We start from the raw sequence: 24,899 nt of genomic DNA, 5'->3' as shown, positions 1-24,899 counted from the left end.
TTTCTCAATCTGTAGTTGTTTACTTTTCCTCCTTGTCGATCCCTTTATATTTTGGTTCCCATTCCTTTATCTTCTGCCCAATAATTTTGGTTTTATTTTACCTACTCATCGTTGTAAAGCTTTTTTGGAAATAGATGCAGGATAAAACCACTAAGTAAAGATAGTAGGCATTAGATAGGAGCCCATCCACCATCAGAGAAACCATAATCCCCTTGGAATGAAAAGAGAGCGAGTCATAGGACACAGTCTATTACTAGTATTTAACCACATAAAGGTTGCTAATAGAATTCAAAGAAAAGGAATACCAGAAGAGTTGTGTTTTAAGTCAATTTTCCCAGAAGCTGACCTTGAGATAAGATTTGCATTATGAAAATACTCTCAAAATGAACTGCTAAGGGAATGAGGAAAGTGGGACAGGGAAGGGGCAGAAGCCAAGCGACGGTAATATTTCAAAGTCTCACAGATGATGGTTTCAACCTGATCCTGCATCAGAAGCCTGGAATGCACTGAGGCAGAGGAGATGAGCTTCCATACTTCTACACCAGTCACCCATTGGCCACAGGCCTCTGTAGGATACATAAGTGCCCAGGCACTCCAGCTGTCTATAGGGCCCCTTGAACATTCAGGCCAAGTGGTTACAGTAGCCCGAGGAAAGTCCTCCAAAGAAAAAAGGTGACTGTGGTCAGAAGGAGGAGCACAGTGAAAACAAGGAGAACACACAGAAATTGTAAAGAGACGTGAGGCCATCTGCAAAGTTCTGCTCCGTTAGAGAAACTTCCATTCAAGGAGATGGCTCTTCACCTGTACTGATCCTTACCAGACTGGGTAAATTAGGATAGACATGAAGGAGAAAGTATTTTAAAGAATTTACATGAGAGAACTAACCAATTACAAAATGAGCAGAACCTCTCAGGCACTCTAGAATGATTTGGTATTATAACTTAGACTCTTAATTCTGTTTCTAATCCCAAGGAGGGATCTTGAACCCATCTCTTATTTAACTTATTAATTCACAATCATTTGTCTTTAGAAAAGAGGTAGCGAGAGGTTAAAAACAAAAAATCTCATGCTTCTTTCAAGCCTTACCAATGCTATTTTTTATCCATTCCAGTTCTAAAATATAAATACAGCAATAAAACCCTGAGCTCAACCTTGAATAAAAAGAATGCCTGCCTGGTGGAAGAGGATGAGGCCACACAAGTGTTTTAAGACTCTCTCTTCTATTATTGCTCCCAGTTTGCTAAAATTTCGAAACCATTTCAAATACAAGCCATTTAATAATGTCTCTCTTTCTCTCTCTCTCTTTCTCATCTGCCCCCCCCTTTTTTTTAATTTATCACTGACAATCCTAGTGCTTTAATAATTTTTCCTCCTATATACGCTTTAGGACATAATCTAACTTTATCTGGAGTTGAGCATAAGAGCATAAATCATTAAGTCCCTGCTTGCCCGATCAAGAGCCTATCTTTCAGAAAAATCAGGTGTCCAGGAACGGCCATTTAGAGAAGCTCTATTTTCTGGCCCTCCATCAGGGTTGCAGACATCTCTCCCCAAGGATTCATCAACCGCCAAACAAAGAGGAAGGCAGGTCAATGACACCAAAATCTGCACCTTCAGCAGCTTCAGAAGTCTCTGACTAGAAAAAATAAAGAAAGAGAGAGAGAGAGAGAGAGAGAGAATGGGAAAAAAAACCCATACAATCTCAAAGGAACTTTAACAAATGGTCTTGGAATTCATAGGTTACATCCTGGAAAGGAGACTTTCAAAACCCTTAACAAGCAAGTTTCTGGTGCTATAATGATGGGCTACCAACCAGCCTAGATAGATACCAGTCATTATTGTTTTATTAGCTAGAGTCCAGTTTTGTGTGCTATTCTATCATTTTGACAAAAGGGCTTCTTCATGATACATTTTATAATGTTATCATGACTTCAATGTGTATAAACCATACTGAAAGATTCACATGTATAGAATGTAGGCACTGACTTCCAGTTGAATATTTTTCTTTCTTTCTTTCTTTCTTTCTTTCTTTCTTTCTTTCTTTCTTTCTATGTTTTCTTTATTTCTGAGGGAGAGAGAGAGCATGAGTGGAAAACAGGCAGAGAGAGAGGGGGACAGAGGATCTGCAGTGGGCTCTGAGCTGACAGCAGTGAGCATGATGTGGGGCTCGAACTCACAAATCGCAAGATCATGACTAAGCTGAAGTCGGACACTCAACCAACTGAGCCACTCAGGTGCCCCTTGATTATTCCTCTTTCAATTTGTCCTCAGATACCCTTGTACTTTGGCAAAACCAATTTATACCACAAAAATGATAGAATTCCAACCCAAAACAGGAACCATTGCTTTGAAGAGGATTGCTCATCTCATAGGTGAGAAAGCTGAGAATCAGAGAGGTTTAATAAACTGCTTAAGGCCACACAAAGCCTATAGCAGAAGCTCAGATACCTGTCTCTCTATCCAAAGCTTTTCCAGTTATATCACAGTTTATCTGAAAAGGTTAGAGACATATTTAAACTCCAAAGTGGTGGTGTGTAAGATTTGAAGATTCTTTTCAGGACGAGACACAACCCACTGAAACTCAGAGAGATGAAAGGCAAAACTCTATTACTTCAACTCCAAGTGAGAGAAGGTGGCCAGGCAGGGCCACATAAGTGATTGGACCAAGTAAAGTCAGGCTGGAGACGGAGGATGCGGCTTAAGTAACCAGGTAGGTTGGGGTTAGCTAGGTTTTTTGCGCCTCCTATGGATCAGATGATTTGAATAATTCCTCAGTTCTGAGGGTATGGGTGTTCCCTTGTTGTTTGGTGTCTGGTCCGCAATTAGGGTGGATGGAAGCAGAGTAGGCCTGGAGGATGGGAGATCCATAAGGGAAAGGTGAAGATGTTGGACTTACCTAGTTGTTTTTCTTTGAGAACAGAAACTGACCAGCCTTCAACCGTAGCCTGAAGACAAACAACAACATCTCCAAAAATTTGTATTACAAGTGGTTATGAATAAAGTGTTAGCCCTAGGCTAAACCACGCATACCCGGAGAAGCAGCTGTGAAGAAAAAATAAATTAAACAATACCATTAAGAATCAAAAGACCTGAGGTGGAGTCCCTCTGCCACTCATTTGCTATGTGACTTTAGGCAAGTTATCTAACTTCCTCTGTACCTCAGGCTTTTCATCTCTGCATTGAGATTTCACATAACTTACCTCACTGGGTTATTGTGGAGGATAAACTTAATAAGGTGTATTTAACAAATACATGTATTTTGTGTGTTTACATGAAACACAAGGAATTTTTGTCCTAATCACGGGCCCCGTACAAATGTATGGATATCCAAAACATTTTTAAAGGACCACATTCTTATCACTACATATATGTACAAGCCTTCTCCTGGGGAGTGTCTTTTTACCAACAAATAGACAGAGCTATAAATTGTGGATTCTTGATATAATAGATCAAGATAGTCCTTCCAATCTGTTATGTTCTATTGCCTCAAAATAATAAACTGCCAAGACAATATCATGCATCATATTAGTAGCAGATTATTCAGTGAAACTCCCAAGGAACAGAACTCATGGCTCACAGACACTAGCTTTCATCCTTTGTTATCTCATTCTTCTTTATAGAGTCCTGAGTTTTACAGAGTAAGAAAAACCTTAACTTACAATAATCAGAAAAAAAGATATGACTCATGAAAACAATACAAATTTTTGGAAACACAAAACTTTAAAATCATCAGGGGTAACAGCAAGATAAAAATAAATCATTTTGGACTTAGAAGAACTATTTTTGGGGAAAAGATTTATAAGGAAGATCAAGGTAGGGGAGTGTGGATATAAAACATTCAGAATTCTTTTCCAGACATTCAGAATTACGATGATACTCAGTTCATTTTTCTCAGGAAGCACAGATGTTTTGATACTAATAAAAGAGACTCCGATTGGGCTCACCATGGATTCTTTCCCATTCTTCCCTCATCAGAAATGGGTGGTAGGGAAGGAAAAGACCTATTAGTTATGACCCTTACATTCTCTCAAAAGAACTTTCTGAGAAGAACTCAAAAGTTTCTAAGAGATTAAGGTGTTGTGTTTTCTTTTGTCTTGTTTTGCTTTTTATCCTTTCGCCACAAAAATAAGATATGGGTAAATTATTCAACTATATATTTTTTTTCAAAGCATTATAGCATATACTTTTAAAATGCTTACAAAAAAAAAAAAGTGGTTTGCAGAGTTCAGTTCCAGAAGAGTATCACATATAATGAAGCCCAGCCCAAACAAAAATTTCCAATTGTTACTTACAAATCCTGGGTATCTAAGGGCATCCACTAAAAATACATAAAAGCTCTCATAATGTGTTTTCTCATCTACTCTGTAACCTTGAAACCTGTGGGAGTCCCTTACTATCATAGTCTGAGTGGATCTAATCTCTTACCACTAACCTGTCTTCCAAGAACTCCCTATATCAGTGGCAAGAACTAGGCCCACATATCCACCACAAATCAGTCACTAATGAGCGGAATGAGACCACAATACTTGGCTTAGACAAATCAGGACTTATTGCTGAATCACGTGAAAAAGCACTGGACACATCAAGTTCTAAAATGCCATTGGGTGGGAACCCAGAAAGGTCTGTTAGCACTACCATATCTTGAGTACTGCATGTAGTATCTTAAATACAATATCTTATTTAGTTCTCAAATGCCCATGGGGTATTCATTACTATCCTCATTTTACATTTGAGAAAACAGTTGCAGAAAGGATCAACAACATGCCCAATGGATCAGTAATATGCTCGACGTCACACCACTTTTTTTAGCGGAACCAGAAACCATAGCTAGGTTTGTCTGATACCAAAACCTTTGCAGTTACCCAGTGTGCTGAACTTTGAAGTAAAAGCTTCGGCAGCTATCATTTCTGTTGGATCATCATAATGAGCTGTTGTTGAATCATCCATGTGTTTTCCTTGGACGTTCTTGGCAAATAACAGAGGAAAGATACTGAGCTTAAGATCCTTTCTAGTTATCCCAAAACCCACACAGTCAGATTCACCTACGTGGAGATTACTCAACAAAATGGCCACACGGAAGAAGAGAGAGAACCAGAGGACTGCCACGAAGTGCTGGGAACAATGGAGTTATTAGGAGGAGATAGCAAAATATCATTGATTCACTGGAGAAAACGTTCCCGTTCTGATCCTCACATGCTGATACTACAGATGGACCCAGCTTAGCTGAGGCACGCTCTGTGCTTCAGCTGTTTACTTAAGCAGCACCGGGGTTCTCAGAAATAGTTGCTATGCCAACCAGCCCTAGGACTATATATACATTCATGACCGGGGCTTATTCTTAGGGCTTTGTTACCTCTCTTTCAAAAGTTTGAATCTCCTATTGCTAAACTGCCTGCATTCAAGCATCACAGCCTCCGAGAGGCAGCTTCCTTTTCCCGAGCAGGTGACAAACTCAAGTGGAGGTTTGCAGCCTAGGTTGAGCCACCCTTTGACGTCACAGTTTTATAGTCGGGGACCAGACTGCTCTATTTGCCCAGACCTCTGAAGATTCGGTGTTTAAATGATAAAGGGCAGTGCCTTTTGTCATCTACTATTAACTGTCACCTGTTCACATGACCACAGAAGTTCTCAGAGGAGAAATAAAGCAAGCTTTTGAGGTGCCATGATTATCGTGCTTTTTACATTTTTTTACCGCATTTTTAATGGGACACATTTCAGAATAGTGTCAGCCAACAAATTTGGCCAATCAATCCACCTCAAGTCTCCGGCTAGAGCTGCATTCAAATAAACCTGTAATGTTGAAAGCTGAATAGAGAAAGCTCTTTAATTACCTTTTCTCCTGTTTCTGTTACTTTGATGGCTTTTGTTCAAACGCGTCTGAGTTTTCAGTCTGTTTATTTTATAATTATTGGATGATTACATGCAGCACTGCCGTTTCCATTAGATTTCGATGGCTGATAAAACCATTGTTGACAGGGAGCGCGCAAACGAACTTGGGGAAACCAGATTAGTAATGTTTGTGTTGTTGCATTTAAATAAAATGAAATGTCCTGGTAGCAGTGTGATCAAATCTGAAAATTTTGTTATAAAGAAAGAAAAAGCAGCTCTGTGAGAAATCAGGTTTTCAACAGAGAAGCTGTTTCCTGTTGAGACATCATTTTAAATCCTCAAGTGTGCAGCCATTTCTCCTTCAAACAGATTATAAAACCACAAAACAATCATATAATCTCTTCTAACAAGAGGTTTACAGCTAGACAGATTGCTTTAAAGGAGAAAGAAGTAAAAAGGAAGTCAAGATCTAAATACTGATAATACATGCTAAATCCATTTGAATTGATAAGGTAGAGGAAGCATGGTGATAAAGCTTAAGGGGTTAAGACTTTACGTTCACCCAAAGATCAATACCTAGGGAAGAAGAAAACTTGGAAACGTTTCCATCCCCAATTAACAACTAAAATCTACATGGCAGATGAGGCAAAGCAGAAACAGACAGGCTATTTCCCCAGAAACAGACCCTGCTCAAGCAGGGCTCAGGCTCGCTTTGTTATCGATGTAACAACTGTGCGAATGACAATCTTTAAGTGCTAAAATATTTGCAAAAAGGAATGAAAATCTGCTGTTTCTCTCAAGTCATTAAAGCAAAGCCAGAGAGTTGAAACAAAACAGAACCGCATATGGTTGGCCAAACTGAACAGAAACTAACATCCACGCAGGGCCCCTTAGCAGCCATGCTCCGTGGTTGGTGCTGTGCCACCACGACCCCTAAACTGCCAGTTTGGAACATGTCACCCATATAGCTGGTCAAGGACAGAGCTGGGATAAGGACCCAATGCCTCTGCTTTTGGCCATTTGGCAATGGCAGGCTATCTAGTTTGATTTCGTCTTGTACAACATTCACTTATTGCATCAGTCTACTCTTTCCTGCTCCTTACCGTCTTCATTCAGCAGAATCCAGGATCTGACCTCTTCACCATGAAAGCTCAGCCAGGGCTGGAAGTGGGTGAACAGCACCACCTACCACCTACATGTTCACCTGGCCTGATATTAAATGTCTTGGAGAACAAAACCTAGAATGGTTGGCTACATCCATTGAGATGGTCTGAAATAATAGAATAACTCCAGCTAATAACTACAGAGTGCTTTCTATATGGCAGGCCCTTTTCTAAGATTATTATTGTATAGATAGCTGATTTAATCATCTCAACGACCTGAAAAGTTAAGTACTCTTATTTCCATCCTCCCTTTCTTACAGATAAGGAGCAAAGGGGCAGACAAATCTCTCAGCTACTAAGTTCAAAGAGCCAGATTCTGACCTAGGCAATCTTGCACCAGAGTCCACACTCCTACCTGATGATATTTACTGAGACTGTAAGGATAACTGAGTGTGCATATGATCGTGCATCATGCACATTTAAGTGGTGCTTGCATCTAATTGCATATCTCTGGTCCACTGAACAGTAAAACAAAATTGCTTTTCTCTTACCTATTGCTTTCCAGGATTACCATTACTGATAGTTGGCCTGATAAAAATGTGCTTCTAATTGTTATTGAATGTATAGAATTGCTAACATTTCTATGTCCCAAATTTATGAATGATATATTTGTATCCAGTTTCACAAGTACATTGCCTGTATTCTCTACTTTCACACTAAAGGAAACAGCTCTATAAAAATAACACCTGTTTGTAAAGTTTTCTATACCTACCTTTTGAATGGTGTACAGCATTGCATTTGGTCCTCCCAGCAAGTCAATGAAGTGACGTAGGTGTTATTTTCTCAGAACGAAGGGACAAAGGAGTAGGCATGGGAAAATCAAAGACAGTAGTCACCAGTATCTGTTCTGGAAAATACAAGAAGAAGAAATATCATGGAACCAGTAACTGAAAAAAGTTAAGCTAGCTTGCCCATACCAAGTCGAGTGCAAAGGATGGTTTTTCCTAGAGATCCCTATTAGCCAACAAATCACAGTGATTGTGTTCTGTATGTCATACCATGGGCTAGGGGGAGTTAGCTCAGGAGGAGAAACCAAACTCTCTAAACTTGAAGAGCTTCCAGTTTGAAAAAGAGACAGATGTATGTAAGTCAATATAATTTTTTTTAACGTTTATTTATTTTTGAGACAGAGAGAGACAGAGCATGAACGGGGGAGGGTCAGAGAGAGAGGGAGACCCAGAATCCAAAACAGGCTCCAGGCTCCGAGCTGTCAGCACAGAGCCCAATGCGGGGCTCAAACTCACGGACCGAGAGATCATGACCTGAGCCGAAGTCGGACGTTCAACCGACTGAGCCACCCAGGCGCCCCTGTAAGTCAATATAAATAAGAACAAGATTTCACATAGCTGCATTTTATGTGCCAGGGAGAGACGCCTGCAAACTCTCACTGCCTTCCAATGTTGTGAACACTTTCACTCCAACAGATGACCCACACATGATTATTACTAAAGAAATTTTAAATGATTGAATTGTTATTGAGAAAAGAATAAATAGCATAATAATAAAGTCACTGGAAGAATCTTGAAACAGATGAAAAAAGCTTTGTTTTAATGAGTACAATAACACTGTAGTTTGAGGAGCTGTTGTAATCCAGTCGCTGCTGAAGTTGGAAGCCATTTAAAAAGTTTCCACTGTGTTAACTCGGGACCAAGGTCTGAAATGAAAACTAGTGATGGAGTTTGAGAGAGGCATGTGCTTACCCAGCAAGTCTAAGAAATCAGGAAGAGTAAGGACTGTGCCGCCTTGGTTTCTTATTTAGCAGTAAAGCAAGGTAGAGAAGAGGAAGATTTTTTAATGATAAAACTTCCCCATGGTATTTTGAATATGAAGATAACTGCCTTTCCCTGTTATGATCTTGGTCGCATGTTTTTATACTGGTGATAGGTATGGCTTATTCATGCACTCTCATACTTGACCCCTTCCTCCCACTCCAAGTCTCACTAAACATCACACATTTACAATCACAGAAAAGAACAAAACAAGCCCTGATAGACTGGGTTAGGGCATACATGTGAGACCCGTCTGGGGAAAAGAAAGAGAGCTGGCTTTTATCAACACATTACAATGGAACAGACATCCCACCAAGAGTACCCAGATTCTAGGCCAAGGGGGTTATTTCAGGGGTCAGACTAAAATAGCTGCTTTTCTGCTTTTAATTTCAATTACCTATGACAGCCCACCTCAGTGCAGCCTACAAATGAATAATGATCCAGAAACTGAGAAGGTGTAAAAAGTTACGCATCTTGTCAGAATTTTGGTTAGTACACGTGGAGTTTAAAGTTTTACTATTCAGTAGTGGCCTTAAGACAGCATGCCAATTTCTCTGGATGTCTGTTTCTTCACCTGCAAAAGACTGGATTGAATTGGGAAAGATATCTGCTCCAAGGAGATGAGCTAAAACTCTGTGATGCCAGTCACTGCGGCATGACTAAATAGTCCACAATACCTTGCATTTCACTGACATGATTCACTCAAGCTATTGTCTCATTATGTAATAAAGGCAGTCGGCCCAGTAAACAGTATTTCTGTTTAATATTTAAAGACCCAAACACTTAGTTTGGTGTAGTATTACTAGCATTTTGTTTATTAAAAAGTCTGCTTTTCTGCTTCTTCTCAAATGTAATAGTTTGTTCACATGGAATTTTCAGAAGAAGGATGGGGAATTTTCCAAAGGAAGAAAGATAGCCTATATTCTGTTTCAAGTCAGATTCATATTTTAAGCTTCACCATTGCATTTTAAGTCTTGCAGGACGTATCGGTAATCAAACTGCAAAATATCTAGGAAAAAAATCAAATCACCTCCTTTTTCTCCTCTCCTACCTCTTTTTTAGAGGAGATGGGACAAGGGAAGGGAGAAGAAATGAGACGAAAGGAAGGGAGAGGAAAATCTTTTCCAGATTTCAAACTATCACAATCCAAATGAAAGGTCTTGCCATTCTTGCCTTTTAAGCAGTCGGAGTTTGGAGTCAAGCCCTTCTCGAGGGCATGTTTCTTGCCCTCCTCCTCTGTACTGATTGCACCCCTGTAATCTCCCCACTCAGTTCTGTTTTCTTAGCGCTCCCTCTGCCCTCAGCATCTCTGCTGTGATTGCTCTGGCCTTGTTGGCTCCCGCCAAGCTACCTCTGCTCCTCCCTTATCCTCTTCCTCCATTTCAGTAACCCCTTTCAGTGCCCTCCTCCGCTCCCCCCCTCACCCTTGTGATCTTTCTGGTCTCTGCAGCTTTTCCTATGATCACTCTCCTCAGTTTTTCTCTGTGATTTCTCTGCCCTCTCTGGCTCTCTCAGCTTTCTTTAGAACTCAGCAAACCTCATAAGGTTCAGAGATTAATTTCAGTTTGGATAAGCACCCAAACTTGTGAGTGCGTATGCCAATTCTTTACTGAAACTCTTTGGATCTAAAATCTCGCTGGGAAGGCCAGCCTTATAAAAGTTTAAGTATTTGGAGTTTTATCAAGAGAATAATTTCTCCTCAAACCCTGGTCTTTCTGCTTCTTATTTGGGGGAAGGTGAAAAGACAATGGCTATTGTTCACTCTGCACAGTTTATCTTCTTTCATTTGACGTGGCCTATGCATGATTAGAAAACACAGCAGGACCCTGAGAAGGGATGCAAACAACCATTTTTGATTCATTCAGTAAAGACTTTTTTGATGCCTACTATGTGCTGGAAATGCAGAAAGCTGGACTTTACTTCAATCTCCACGAGATACTTCTAGATTTACTTTCCATAAATATACTTTACAGATTGGATACTTTGTGTGACCTTAGATTGGAGGTGTAAAAAATGTTACCTCATAAGTCTCTCTACCATTCTTGTTCCACTGTCTAGATTTTAATTTAAAGATTGGATATTATTACTTACTTCCTGTTACTTTAAAATGTGTATTTCTATTTTTCCTATCACAGGGCATCTTAGGTGCTTTTAAATCAAAAGTTTTCATTGACTCTCCCTTTCTGGGTCAAATCCATACGATACAGAATAAAAGATGAATGGAATGGCAAAAGTAATTCTTTTTGCTTGATGCTTCCATCCAATACCAAGTACACTTCTGTGTTTCTCTTCTTTTACAAAAATTTCTTAGGAAAATTGGAAAACCGAATCTTTATAGTCAACACTAAACCACATTGCATAATCTGAAAATATTTGAAATGTTGAGCCAAAGGGTAAACTCTGTCTTTTATCCTACTAATATTTGGGTATTTTCTCTTCTATCCCTCTGTTATAAGAATCTCAAACCAGTGATTCATGGGCCATTGCTGCCAAAAGCTGTGTTTTATTTGCCTGTAAAATATTTTTAGATTTGTATATGAATTCTCTTGCAGTCTGATAATCCCCATTCTGCCACACTCTCCAGTAATATCTATTGTTACATTTATGTTATACTTCATACATTTACATACTCACCTGTTCCACAGGCATTTGGATTTACGGTTCCTAAGTAAAGTTGGACAAAATGGGAGTGAGATTTGGAGGGACATGAGCTTTCGATAATAGCTCAAAGCATCCTAACAATAGGTTAGCTTGAAATGGAGTAAGAAGATGAAAAGCTTGATTAAGGCTCATTCTCCCACACCTTCATATGGATGAATGAATAGGGTGACCTGAAGGAAGGAAGCCATCCTATTTTGTTGATAATTCACAGGAGAGCCTTCTGCAATGTTTGGGATGAGTAAGCCTGCATACCTAGAAGAATTCTCTCCTTTAGTCGACACTAGTAGGGATATGCACATTCCCTTAAAGATGAAGATGTTGCTTTTGACTTGGCTCAGGATCAGGAAAATAGTATTTATAATTAATCTCCTAAATCAAATTGCATGGATTCTTTAGACTGTCTTTTATGGTTTGGTAAGGTAATGTCTGAGTAAAATGGCAGTGGAATTACAAGAATGTGTCCATTTCCTCAATTTTGGCAAGATCCTACCTATGTAGAAAGTGTCACTGACAATTGCAAATGCTTCGAGGAAATCAAGGGCCAGAAGTAAGTTGAACCCAGACTGGATATGATACTTCTTTACTTGCTCTGTGTAGCCATCTCACTTGAATTCTGTATCAGGATCTTAAATTATGTTGCTAGTTTGAAAGAGGACAGGGTGGTGTGCAGTACAGGATTAACCTTGTCCAGACCAAGGTTTGGTGTTTGCCATCAGCTCTTGGAAAGTAATCTCTGAACCTCTGAAATGTCGTTTCTGATAAGAGTGTCTTTGTTCACCATTGGGATTTGAGCCATGCGAGATAGACTATGGTAACAAAGTGATTTCTGGCGGAGAGCTTTGTTCCATACGGTATCAGCTGAACCTCTGCAGGGGCTGGAGACTAAGTTTAGCTACATGGATGATCAACCGTGTCTTTGTGATCAAGCCCCAATAAAACTCTGGCCACCAAGGATCAAGTAAACTGGTTGGCAATACTCCATGTGTATTGCCACACAGTGTTGTTGAGAGAAACAGAGGCTGTCCGCGCAACTCCACTGGGAGACCACAGGGAGCACCATGCCTTATATCCTGGATCCTGCCCTATTGGACTCTTCCTTCTGTTAAATTTTATTTGCATCCTTTCGCTGTAACAAACCATAAGTATAACAGCTTTTCTGAGTTCTGTGAGTCCTTCTAGGGAATTATTGAACGTGAGGATGATCTTGGGGAACTCAGAACTTGCACTTGGTGTCAGAAGTGAGGGTGATCTTGGGGAACTCCTGAAACCGCAGGTGGAGAGGGGTGGAAGGATTAGGGAAGAATCTATTATGTCTCCAGCATGTCTGCAGTGAATTTCTGAGGGCTTTATCCTTACAGAATCCCACTGTTGTCAGAAGACAGAGTGTCCTCAGACTTTCAGTCCTTATCCAGCTCACAGAAAGGGGTCTGGGCATCCATGAAAGCTAGCCCAAATTTCTAAGCAACAACACATGGATTCTTCTCCATCTCCCCAGACCTTGGCCCTACCAAGAGAAAGAAAGGAAAGCCAGCCAGCTCCTCTTTCTTTCCTGCTCAGCGTCTTATTCTGTAATTTTTTCTAAACCTGCTTCTCAATATCATCTCATTAAGGAAAAAGATGATTACCATATTAACATCTTGCCTCCCAACACTTAGTGGAGTCACAAGCATTTAACTTCACACTTAAAAGAAATGGGTACCAAGGTATCTGACACCTATTATTCAAATGCAAATCTCCTAGTCTAGCTGAAAACTCAGTTTCTTTTCATTTCTGACTACAAAGAACAGATGGCATTTTCAGGGAACTGATCTAAAATTGCCTGTGGGACTGGAGGAAAAAATACAGGTATGTGTATAGATCCACCTTAGAAAGTAACAAATTATATTTGGAAAATAGACATCTAGACTAATTCCACCTGCGATACTAATAACATGCTGCCAAACACTGGAAAAGCTCTTTCCGTACCTAGCACTTCCCTTTTTAGTATAAGGCTGTGAGCCCTAGAGAGAAATACAGGATGCCCAATGGCACACACCCAGGGATTCCTCCCTCCCAGTACATGGTCCGCACAATAATCACAAGGCACCACAAGTGGGGAACACAGGACAGTCTCCAGGGTGGCCGCTGCTCCTATTCCAACCACTTAGTGAAGGATTGCCAAGTAGCTGTCACTATGCAGAGCGCATACATTATCTCCTTTAATCTTCCAACAGCCCTGGAGGGAGAAGGTGTTATTCTTCCCATTTTCAGAGATGAGGAATCCAAAGTTTAGAGATGCTAATGGGCCTGCCCAAGATCACAAAGCTAGCCACAGCCAAATCCGCATTCCAGCCCAGCTCTGTCCACCTAAAAACACTTTTTAATCTCTGCACATTCGGCATTCTGGTTAATTATAGACTCTGATTATAGCAGTTTATCCTATATATCATTAATGGATTGCTAATTTTCAAAGAATTAAAGTCCAGGAAAAGACCCTTAAGACTAAAAGTACTAAAATTATGCAGAATATAATCAAATTTTTCTTGGATGTTTCAGATGATATGTTAAGCCCTGGTAATGTCTCAGGTGCATCATCCTACAGAAGAGTGATTGTGCTAATGAAGTGTAGGTCAAAAGAATAACAGATAAATCAGCTTCCACTTACACATAATCACTATCCTAATTCTCATAAATACTTTTGCAGAGTTCATGATGTAGTGATCTACTAACTTTTTTTCAATTCAAGTTAACAAATCTTTATCTAGTGCTTTCTCTGTGCCAAGCCCTGTGGTAAGCTCTGGGCAGCAGTAATAAGCGTGATATAATGCCCGTCCTTAAGGAGGACACATTCTGACTTTGGAACACTCCATTATCCCCCTTGCAATAGAATTACCTTGTCAATATTTAATTGGCTGTAAGTGGAATATTAACAGCAGCAGATCTACATGTTAAAAAATTACCACTGGTATGTCCACTGATGTTGTAAAGGTGACTAAATACTATTTTTCTCTTCTCCTCTTCTGCGTGCTACCTTTTTAAATGAGCTATAACTACCTCCCATGTCACCCAAGCTTTTTTAGAAACTCACCCCCTTCCGCCCGCCACCCCCCCCCCACACTTCCCTTAGTAAATAAATCATTCGGTATGGTAGTTGTTGGTGGCAATATCTGGCATCTATCACCGATGCATATTCACAGGGATTTTGCAAAAATCTCTCTTATGACTCTTGGGAGGGAAAGGAAGCAGGGAACAAAGGCAGAAGGAAGGGAGGAAAGGAGCGTAACCTTCCCTTTGGCAGATGTCTGGGAAAAGGAGACTCTTTATGAGATCACTGCATCAAAGGGAAGTAAGAAGTTTCTGGGCTGCCAGTCACAAAGCCACCAAAAACTCACTTTTAATGAAAAAAGAAACTGTTAACTCCTGCACTGTTGTAAAATACTTACCAAAGACACCTTCCCTGCTAAGTGCCATTCATTTCAGGAGTGAAATGCTGTAACAGAGAAAAATGCCCAGGGCAACTGGGAACCAGAGAAGGAGGGAAGTGTGTGGTTCAACTGTCCCTGTAGGGGAGGGAAAGCAAAGTGTCTCTTTCCTTGACAGCTACCCCACTTAACTACTGTGCAGTCAGCCCTATTTGGCACCAGTGAAAATTCAGCCTTCCAGCAGATTCCCTGCCATCTGCCTTATGACTCCCAGTCTACAGTCAACACACCTTGAATGCTTAAAATCTGCAACACTCCCAAGGGCTGCCTTTTTGGGGCAATTAGACGATCCATGAAAAGAAAATCTTTACTTTGCCACTTGGCTTCAGTTTCCAAATTGAGTCGAAATTCTGGAAGCGAATTCAGATAAACATTATTTCCTGATTTTTTTTTCTTCACCTTGGTGTTTTTTTAGTACCCATAGCCAGCGGCCATGGAAGCTGAGGGAGTGACAAATGGCCATCGGGAAGACTTGAGTCTCCAGGAAATCAGCAGAGACGTTATTCAACTGACAAGGCAAAAAAGGGAGAAATGAAAACAGAAACAAAATAAGCTCAGTTTTTGGCCCCAGGGCTCTACCAGGTATCTGCCAATTTATTCACCCTGAAATCTGAAGAGATTCCAGATGGAAATGTTTTCTTTTTTCTTTTTTTTTATTATCTCTTTACTTTATCGGGATGTTAGTGGTTACTATTTGAAAGTTTCCTTGTATCGGGTTAAGAAAGAAGCTAAGACAATTGCTCAAAATCTATGAAGAGAAGTGGGAAAGCTTGGGCATTTACTTACTTAGATCACCGGAGTATACATCTCAGTAAAGCCAAGATCTGCTCTTCCGAAATGTATCCATCTTCCACATGAAGGAAAGGCAGGCATTTTGAATTTTTTTTTTTTTTTGGTTCAACATTGTTTTTCATAGGATTGAATACAAGCAAAAAATATCTTCCTGATCCATTTGGATTCTAGCTGTGACCATGCTGAATGACTTATGCACTAGTCCAGTCAAGGCCTGGAAATGTAGATAATTGGTATCTTTGCAATGTGAAAAGTCTGGTGGACAGTGGTATGGATGTTAGAAATCATGTTTTGTTTTTTTAAGGAATCTATTTTTTTTTTTAATGTTTATTTGTGTTTGAGAGAGAGTGTGTGTGAATGGGGAAGGAGCAGAGAGAGAGGGGGACAGAGTATCTGAAGCGAGCTCTGTGCTGACAGCAGCTAGCCCAATGCTGGGCTTGAACTCACAGAGTGTGAGATCATGACCAGAGTTGGAGGCTTAACTGACTGAGCCACCCAGGTGGCCCTGTTAGAAATCATTCTTTGATGTCAAACTACCATCATCCTTCCCACAGTTTTTTTTTTTCCTCATGACTCTCTGGTAATTTTTATCTACTCCCCCTTGTTAAATGCTTCCTCTAAAGATAGACTAATAAACTCCTTAAACCTTTTCAGTTAAGATCCACATTTATCAGATTCATAGCTGTACTCATTTTCTTAGGCACATACTTGAAGCGATCATCAGCTCAGATATAAATAATGACTGTGAACAACTGTATTTTTCAATACAGTATTTAAAAATACACTAAAGCTGAAACAAAAGTTTCCTAGTTAAAATAGGAAGTGACCTAGTTTCAACCAAAAATATATTCACATCATACCACACCTATGTTCCAAGGACAGTTCGCTAATTTCTTAAACACATTTAAAACGCAACATGTTTTTCTATAGCCTCTTAACATGTATTTCAATCACTTCCATTCAGAATGAAACTTAGATTGGCTTTACAATCAATACTCATCTTCCATTCTTTTTTAGATTTTTTAGAGACAAGAATTATTTCTCTATGTTGAAAGAGTCTTACTTGCATTAAGAATTTCTACTCTGTCAGAATCCAGATCAAAAGGCACAGGCATGGTAACATTTTTTTAACCGAAAACTGAGTGAATGATCCCAAAGGTATGGCTTGTACTTATCAACTTTCAATTCAGAGTCCTAGACCAGCAAACAGTGTCTCCCCAGCTTCTTGTTCCCTGTTGCATTTGTGCGGTTTCTCTCATTAGCAGTTCCCAGAAGCTAGAAGTGAGTTCCACAGAAGGGACTGATGCTTTGAACTCAATAGGTTTCTTCAGGGTAAAATTTTACACGAGGGCTCCAATTAGAACCTAAGGCTGATTACTTGTGTTTATAGGTCTCCTGTCTAAATCCTAGCTCTCTTCATCACTGGGTCGATGTTTCTTCACTAGATGATTAATTGTAGGAACATTTCCATGGTTCCTCCTTAGAGGTCTTCTATTGCTTTGGGGGAAACTCTAAGGGTTTTGCTTTAGCAAACCAAGAAAATGCCTATGAGTGTGAGCTCTGGAGCTACCCTGCCTCGATTTATAACCCAACAATATCACTTACCAAGTGTCACCTTGAGCGAGTTGCTAATCTTTTCAAAATCTTAGATTCCTTATGCATTAAATATAAATACTTAATTGTACTGACTTTAAGGATTTCCTTTGATGATTAAATAATCTGTATAAGGGGCGCCTGGGTGGCGCAGTCGGTTAAGCTTCCGACTTCAGCCAGGTCACGATCTCGCAGTCTGTGAGTTCGAGCCCCGCGTCGGGCTCTGGGCTGATGGCTCGGAGCCTGGAGCCTGTTTCCGATTCTGTGTCTCCCTCTCTCTCTGCCCCTCCCCCGTTCATGCTCTGTCTCTCTCTGTCCCAAAAATAAATAAAAAACGTTGAAAAAAAAAATTTAAAAAAAAAAAAATAATAAATAAATAAATAAATAAATAACATGACAACACTAAAATATTGAGTACAGCACTCAAAATAGCAGATATCATAAGCTATTATTATGTATATTAATATATATATTATTAGTTTTTTCTGGTTCACTGGAGTCTCATCAGGGTGTAACACAAATTGTATCTTGAAAATCTATCTAAAGTAGTATGTATTCTTTTAGGTGCAGAGTCTTGAAAAGACATCATCTGCAGGAAACTGTCACTGCCCCCATTGATATCTTTTCTGTGTGTCTTAGGTCACTTACTGCATGCAGACACCTGCAACTCTCTGATAAGGATTTTCATCTGGCAGTGGGAACACCCTCAGTCTTTGGTTGGGGTCAACAAGAAGTCCGGAGAGTTAATGCCTCTCTGAATGCTCAAACAACGACAAACAAGGAGTTGAACGGTAAATATCACTGCTTCCTTGGCCATCAGGTGGGATAATTGAGACATGTTCTCATTGTCTTCTGGAGTTCCCTTGAGGGGCTGAGCTCTAGATATCCTCAGAGATAACCAGCACAGGGTATATTTTTTATTGTCTTCATTCTCTTTCCTGATTTATGTCTCCACTTTCCCAGTATTTCAAGGGATGACCTCCCAAATTCATTAGTTAGACTTGAACCCTTATCTCAGAATCAGCTTCTGGGGAACCCAAACCAAGACATCTTTAGATAAATCCATTATAGCCCCGCTTTCATTCAATGAATATGGAAACAAATTATTCCTCTTTGGTTGGGAACTTGGTAATACAATTGACTTGTTTTAAAGATTATATACGATATACACGTGTATACATGTATGTGTGTATGTATTCTTTTTTTTTTAATTTTTTTTTAACGTTTATTTATTTTTGAGACAGAGAGAGACAGAGCACGAACGGGGGAGGGGCAGAGAGAGAGGGAGACACAGAATCGGAAGCAGGCTCCAGGCTCTGAGCCATCAGCCCAGAGCCCGACGCAGGGCTCGAACTCATAGACTCACAGACCGTGAGATCGTGACCTGAGCTGAAGTCGGCCGCTTAACCGACTGAGCCACCCAGGCGCCCCTGTATTCTTAAAGTTGAAACCATAGTGGAGCTCAACAGCGTGGTTCTGCCTTCCCATTCCAACTTCCAGAAGTTTCTCCATTCCTCTAAAAGTTTCATGTAGAATATGGGTCTTAGATCTTCCTCTTCTCTTCCCTTCTTGAAAACTTCACCTCAGAGCAGTAGCTGAGGCCAGATGATGCAGGTAGCTTTGCATGGGAAAGGAGGGAAGCCAAAACAGCAGCACATGGGCATTTAGAACATAAGTAAGATGAGAACAGCTGAAGGACTGGGGGAGGCGGTCTAGAATGGCAAGTTGGAGCCCATGTAGAACATATCTAGCATGCAGATTATTGTTTCTAAATACTATTTGTTGTAAAAGGAACCAGGGCTGATTCCATCATTGAGGCTGGAAAACTTCAAGAAAATCTCGTGGCCAGGATGAAGTGGTCAAGGAATGATGGAAATGTGTCAAAAAAGGAGACGGGTCATCTGGAAGAGCTCCTACTGGTCAAACCTGAGATGATTTAAGCATCGAAAGAAATACTATAGTAGCAAATTGTAACTGTTGAACAAAATATAAATCTGTGAGTTCATATAGATATTAACTAATTAATTAAATTTGATGAAAAACAGAATATTTACAAAATCCTAAAGTACCTCCCACACAAAACACTTAATTACAAAGAGAAAAAGAGTAATATTGCTGTGGAGAGCCTTGGCAGACACTACCTTACTCAAGTGATCAAACTTAATAACATTAATAATGGAACAAATCAAAATTTTATACAAAAGGAGAGGATGCAATAAGAGACTTTACCACGGTGATATTCCTACTGAAGATGATATTCATGAAAAAAATCATGCAGAAATGTTTATAAAACATAAAATTGAACGACATTTCACGAAATTCCTGACATTCAAAAATATTAGGTCATAAAACTTGAGGAAGAACTGACAAACTTTTCTAGGCTGAAGGGGACTAAAAGATATAACAGCAAAAGGCAATACATAATTCTTCCTGGACTCTTCCTATAATGGACATAATGGAGAAACTTAAATGGGGTCTAAAGATGAGACAGTACCAATACTCATTTCCTGATTTTGATGGATACAATTTGGTTATACTGGAAGAAGCCCTTCTATATAGGAAATACACACAAAAATATGACAGTCATGGGGCGCCTGGGTGGCTCAGTCGGTTAAGCGTCCGACTTAGGCTCAGGTCATGATCTCACGGTCCGTGAGTTCAAGCCCCGCATTGGGCTCTGTGCTGACAGCTCAGAGCCTGGAGCCTGTTTCAGATTCTGTGTCTCCCTCTCTCTCTGACCCTCTCCCGTTCATGCTCTGTCTCTGTCTCAAAAATAAATAAATATTAAAAAAAAAAAATTAAAAAAAAACATGACAGCCACTTACTCTCACATGGCACAGGGTAAAAAAAGGTATATTTGCACTATTCTTAATTTTTTTCTGTAAATTTATATCTTTTTCTACTATAGTACTCAGAGAAAATACCTACAGCTACTGTTATCTAGAGATAGTCCTCGAAAAATCAGTAAACTGCCACACGACCCCAGTCAACAAGCTCTATCAACAAAACACAGGTTTTGCCAGGTTTTCAGTGCTTCACACTAAAGTATGACTGATCAACCATGTGTCAGCAAACTTTTGTGGAAGAATTACACCATGCCAAAATAAACCAGTAAAAGACAAAAGAATTCAGAAGAACACAATATGCATAGGAAAAAGAAAGGATTATTTCATTTTTTTTAACAATATTATGGAGCATTCACAGGTTTGCCACAAAGTCCCCACACACAATCGTTACTGTTTTTTTGAAAGAGCTTTACCATTTTCAAGACAAATTTTGATTTTCCCCATGTTCTTCTAGACATACTCTCCCATGTTGATAGTTGAAATTTACTAAAGCAATAGGCAATTTTTATTTTTAACAGATTTGATAGAGCTGAAAATCATGAATCAAACCTAAGTTTACTATCCAGGCTTTAGAATCAGACAGGCTTGGGTTTGAATCATAATCTACCAATCATATTGGATGTACCTCCTGATTCCTCTTTCCTCATTGGCAAATTGTAATAATAATAATACCTATCTTCATGGCATGGATGTGAAAAGTAAGTAACTTTCCTAGCACATAAAAGGTGCTTATGAAATGGTGCTATTGACAATGTTATGATCATTCACCATGAGCTTCTGATCTATAGGTCTTTGTTCTGGAAGAGGCCCTGAGCTCATGATTTGGCTTGATCATGCTCTGTCAAAGAATGCTCATCAAATGTTCTCTGATCACTCCACTGTATTTATCACATTTAGTCCACAAACTTCTATCTATGCCCAATTTCCTTGTTATTAGACTATTGTCTCTCCACATCAAAACCTATTCTATACTGTTTGGTAATACTAAGGCTGAGACTCTAAAAATGTTCCTTTGGGGCGCCTGGGTGGCTCAATCAGTTAAGTGTCCGACTTTGGCTCAGGTCATGGTCTAACCCCTCACGAGTTCCAACCCCACATCTGGCTCTGTGCTGACAGCTCAGAGCCTGGAGCCTGCTTCAGATTCTGTGTCCCCCTCTCTCTCTCTGCCCCTCCCCCACTCACACTTTGTCTCTCTCTTCATAAATAAACAGTAAAAAAAATTTTTTTAAATAATAAAAACATTCCTTTGCGTTTGCCAGTGGCTGCCTGTTCAGCTCTGCCACAAGGGGGCTCTGGAGGGAGACTGTTCCTTCCTGTTTGCATCCTATTGCCCTTTTGGTTTTCTGTCATTGCTTTACTTTCCTCTTTGTGTTACTCTAGCAACCCTTCTTCATCCTGACAGTAGCTGTTTGTCCCAGTATAGTAGTTGACTGCAGTTTGCAACACTCAAAGCACCCAGACATGCCACAACCCTCAGAGACAGCAGCTCTGCCCAGCCCTTCCTCCAAGCCACTTAGCATTTAATAATGGCAACCCCTTCCTTCTCTCTACACCCCCAGGGTTGTGCTTACTGTTCTCGTTTTGTCTTTTCCTTTCTTCAGTACCTGTTAACAATAGGTCTCAAACAATTCTTTGTTTCCATTTTTTGTTCTATTAAAATAACAAGTGTGTATTTTACCTCTAGACTGAACTCTGAGTGATATGTATACATTATGCAGCCTTCTTGGATTCCTCTTCAGACTCTATTCCAGGATCCCCTCTATGAATAATCTTGTGCCACAGACATGATTTTTACCATCCCATTAGACATGGGCATTTCTCAAATAACTTTGATCTCCATGACTACTCTTCATAGCTCTCTTTCAAAGAAACACTGGTCACCACATCTGATCTTTCCACTCATGACTGCTAGCCCTTTGGAAACAGACACATGCTTGTACCTGTGTGCTATCAACTGTTTCTCCTAGCTTCTTACCTCTCTGAAACAACACCTATAGAAGGTTCTTGAGTCAGCCTCACAACATAGCAGAGAAAATTGGTGAAACCAAAGATAGTAGAGATAGGTAGACAGAACTATATGTATCATCATTATCACTTATTCTCCCTCTCTTCTGTTTCTCCCATCTCCAAGTCACTCTACAGAGGTCGTATTTTTTTTTTCAAATATCATTTTAGTCTTAGCACTGCCTTCCTCAAGAATGATTCCCTACTGATAGAGGTGTGCTGCTCCGAAGCGACACATGCACCCCAATGTTTATAGCAGCACTATCAACAATGGCCAAAGTATGGAAAAAGACCAAATGTCCACTGATGGATGAATGGATAAAGAAGATGTGGTGTATATATATATATATATATATATATATATGGAATATACATATATATGTATATGGAATGTAATACGTAATGTATATGTATATGTAATACACACACACACATACACACACACAAAATGGAGTATTACTCAGCAATCAAAAAGAATGAAATCTTGCTATTTGCACTACGTGGATGGAACTAGAGGGTATTATGCTAAGCAAAATTAGTCACAGAAAGACAAATATCATATGACTTCACTCATATGAGGACTTTAAGACAAAGAACAGATGAACATAAGGGATGGGAAGCAAAAATAATATAAAAACAGGGAGGGGGACAAAACATAAGAGACTCTTAAACATACAGAACAAACAGAGGGTTACTGGAGGGGTTGTGGGAGGGGGGATGGGCTAAATGGGTAAGGAGCTTTAAGGAATCTACTCCTGAAGTCATTGTTGCACTATTTGCTAACTAATTTGTACATAAATTTAGAAAATAAAATTAAAAAAAAAAAAAAGAATGATTACCTATTGCCCACCAAGACACCAGATCTAAACTTGTAACTTAGACCCTGGGTTTCATTAGGCTTCAGCCAGTTAGACTGACAGCATTTTATAGTCTTAAACTGACTTTGCCATTTTGTAGGTCTGATCATTGTTTTTCAAAAGACCTAGTAACCACCTGTAGGAATAGACCTATTAAGGGAACGGGATATTTGGGAAGCTGACCTATGGTTCAGCCCATCTCACAGCAACACTCTGGAATATGCTGTACTGGGGAGAGAGAAGACAGGGAGCCAGAGTCTCCATAGATGTAGTAGAGGACAAGAGGGAATCTCTCCAAAAATGGAGGAAGCTTCTTGGAAGAGCTTAATCCTTACCCTAGTTACATGCTGTCAGAAGCCACTGAACATCCTTAGGAGGATTCGAGGAGCAGCAAATATTCGTTCTAACCCTGAGGGTTATTATACTTCTATATAGAAGGCCATCGATATACAATAAGCTGTATCCTTTGCTTACATTTAAATACTTTGAAAATAACTTGGAATATTTTTCTTGTCTCAGTGGGTATTTCCACCAACCACACCTACCTACCAGATTCATTGCCACAAAAAAGACCTTTTAAAAATTGCTTATTAAATAAATCTATGACTGGGGCTCCTGGGTGGCTCAGTTGGTTGAGCGTCTGACTTTGGCTCAGGTCATGATCTCACTGTGGGTGAGTTCGAGCCCCGCATCGGGCTCTGTGCTGACAGCTCAGAGCCTGGAGCCTGCTTTGGATTCTGTGTCTCCCTCCCTCTCTGTCCCTCCCCGCTCACGTTCTGTCTCTGGAAAATGAATAAACCTTAAAAAAAAAAAAAAAAAAAAAAAAAAAAAAAACTTTTTAAAAATAAATAAATAAATACATCTATCTATGATAGCTACAATTTTTACCTGATTGTATGGTCACTCCTCAGGTTTCATCACATTATATGTTACTTACAAGGAAAATTATCTGTGCCTAATTTAAAGGTGGCTCAGGCTATTTCCATGATTTTAAGTAGCCAACTAAAAATAGAAAATTCAGTCAAATGTCTACATTTTCGTCTACATGATATCAAATACCTATTTTTAAATACCTGAATCTTCGATGTATCTTATAGGTCAGCCTAAGAAAGGAAGATAATTAGGATGTGCAAAACATATTTATATATTTTAGTGTTCTTGCTGAATTTTTACTTGGCTAATTACAATTTTGCTTTAATGTTAAATATTATGGTTTTTTTTATATATAAGTTGACTTGGTACTAAATTATCTTTAGTTTTGATGTACCTATCATGACTTTTTAAGTATATTTACTGTCATTCATTTCATTAACTTTTTTCATTATTTATTTCTGAAGGATTTATGTCTTTAACTTAGTTTGATTTCTTAATGTTACAAACTTCCTTGATTTCAGGAATCTATAAAAATACTGAGTGCAAAATGAGGAATATAATCAAAAGAAGTTTTCTGTTACCTGATTTCACAAAAATATGACGATTTGATGAACGGGATGGAAATGTGGTACTATCTATTCAAATTCATCAGTGGCATACATTCTGAGCTTCCCATGTGGCACATTACAGGATCCTTTTAAATTCTTACTTCTTTCCATGAAATGAAATATGTTTACTATGCATATATCCCTGAAACAAATAGTTATTCCTACCTGAATGCGAAGAGTATGCATCTCTTAATGAATCATCTGGAGGTGGTAAATGTGAATAGCAGTGTATTTATGTTTGTGTAAATGTCCTTTAGCCCACACTGCTGGCCAAACTTCATGTTCAGCCTCATTTTATAGGCTGCTTTAAGAAAAAGAACTCTGAGTTAAAGATAAATAAATAAATGGCAATCAATAGCACTTATTTCTGTTTCTATCTCCTTGGAACTCCTCATACCTCATAGAATTGAATTTAAATACATTCTCTAATGACTAAAATACAA

The 24,899-nt window shown here is 39.4% G+C and overlaps 1 long non-coding RNA gene across 1 annotated transcript in view; it reads right to left on the bottom strand.

Annotated features, from left to right (window-relative positions):
- LOC131484853 (uncharacterized) overlaps nt 1-24,899 on the bottom strand; it is a 42,968-nt gene that overhangs the window by 6,969 nt on the left and 11,100 nt on the right. The window contains exon 2 of the long non-coding RNA XR_009248484.1: nt 7,705-7,839. This is a non-coding gene — a long non-coding RNA (uncharacterized LOC131484853). The remainder of the gene's footprint in view (nt 1-7,704; nt 7,840-24,899) is intronic.

Source organism: Neofelis nebulosa, chromosome 1 (genome assembly GCF_028018385.1).
Source record: "Neofelis nebulosa isolate mNeoNeb1 chromosome 1, mNeoNeb1.pri, whole genome shotgun sequence".
In the NCBI taxonomy this organism is placed as follows: Eukaryota; Metazoa; Chordata; class Mammalia; order Carnivora; family Felidae; genus Neofelis; species Neofelis nebulosa.
This window is presented reverse-complemented; position numbering and strand designations above follow the sequence as displayed.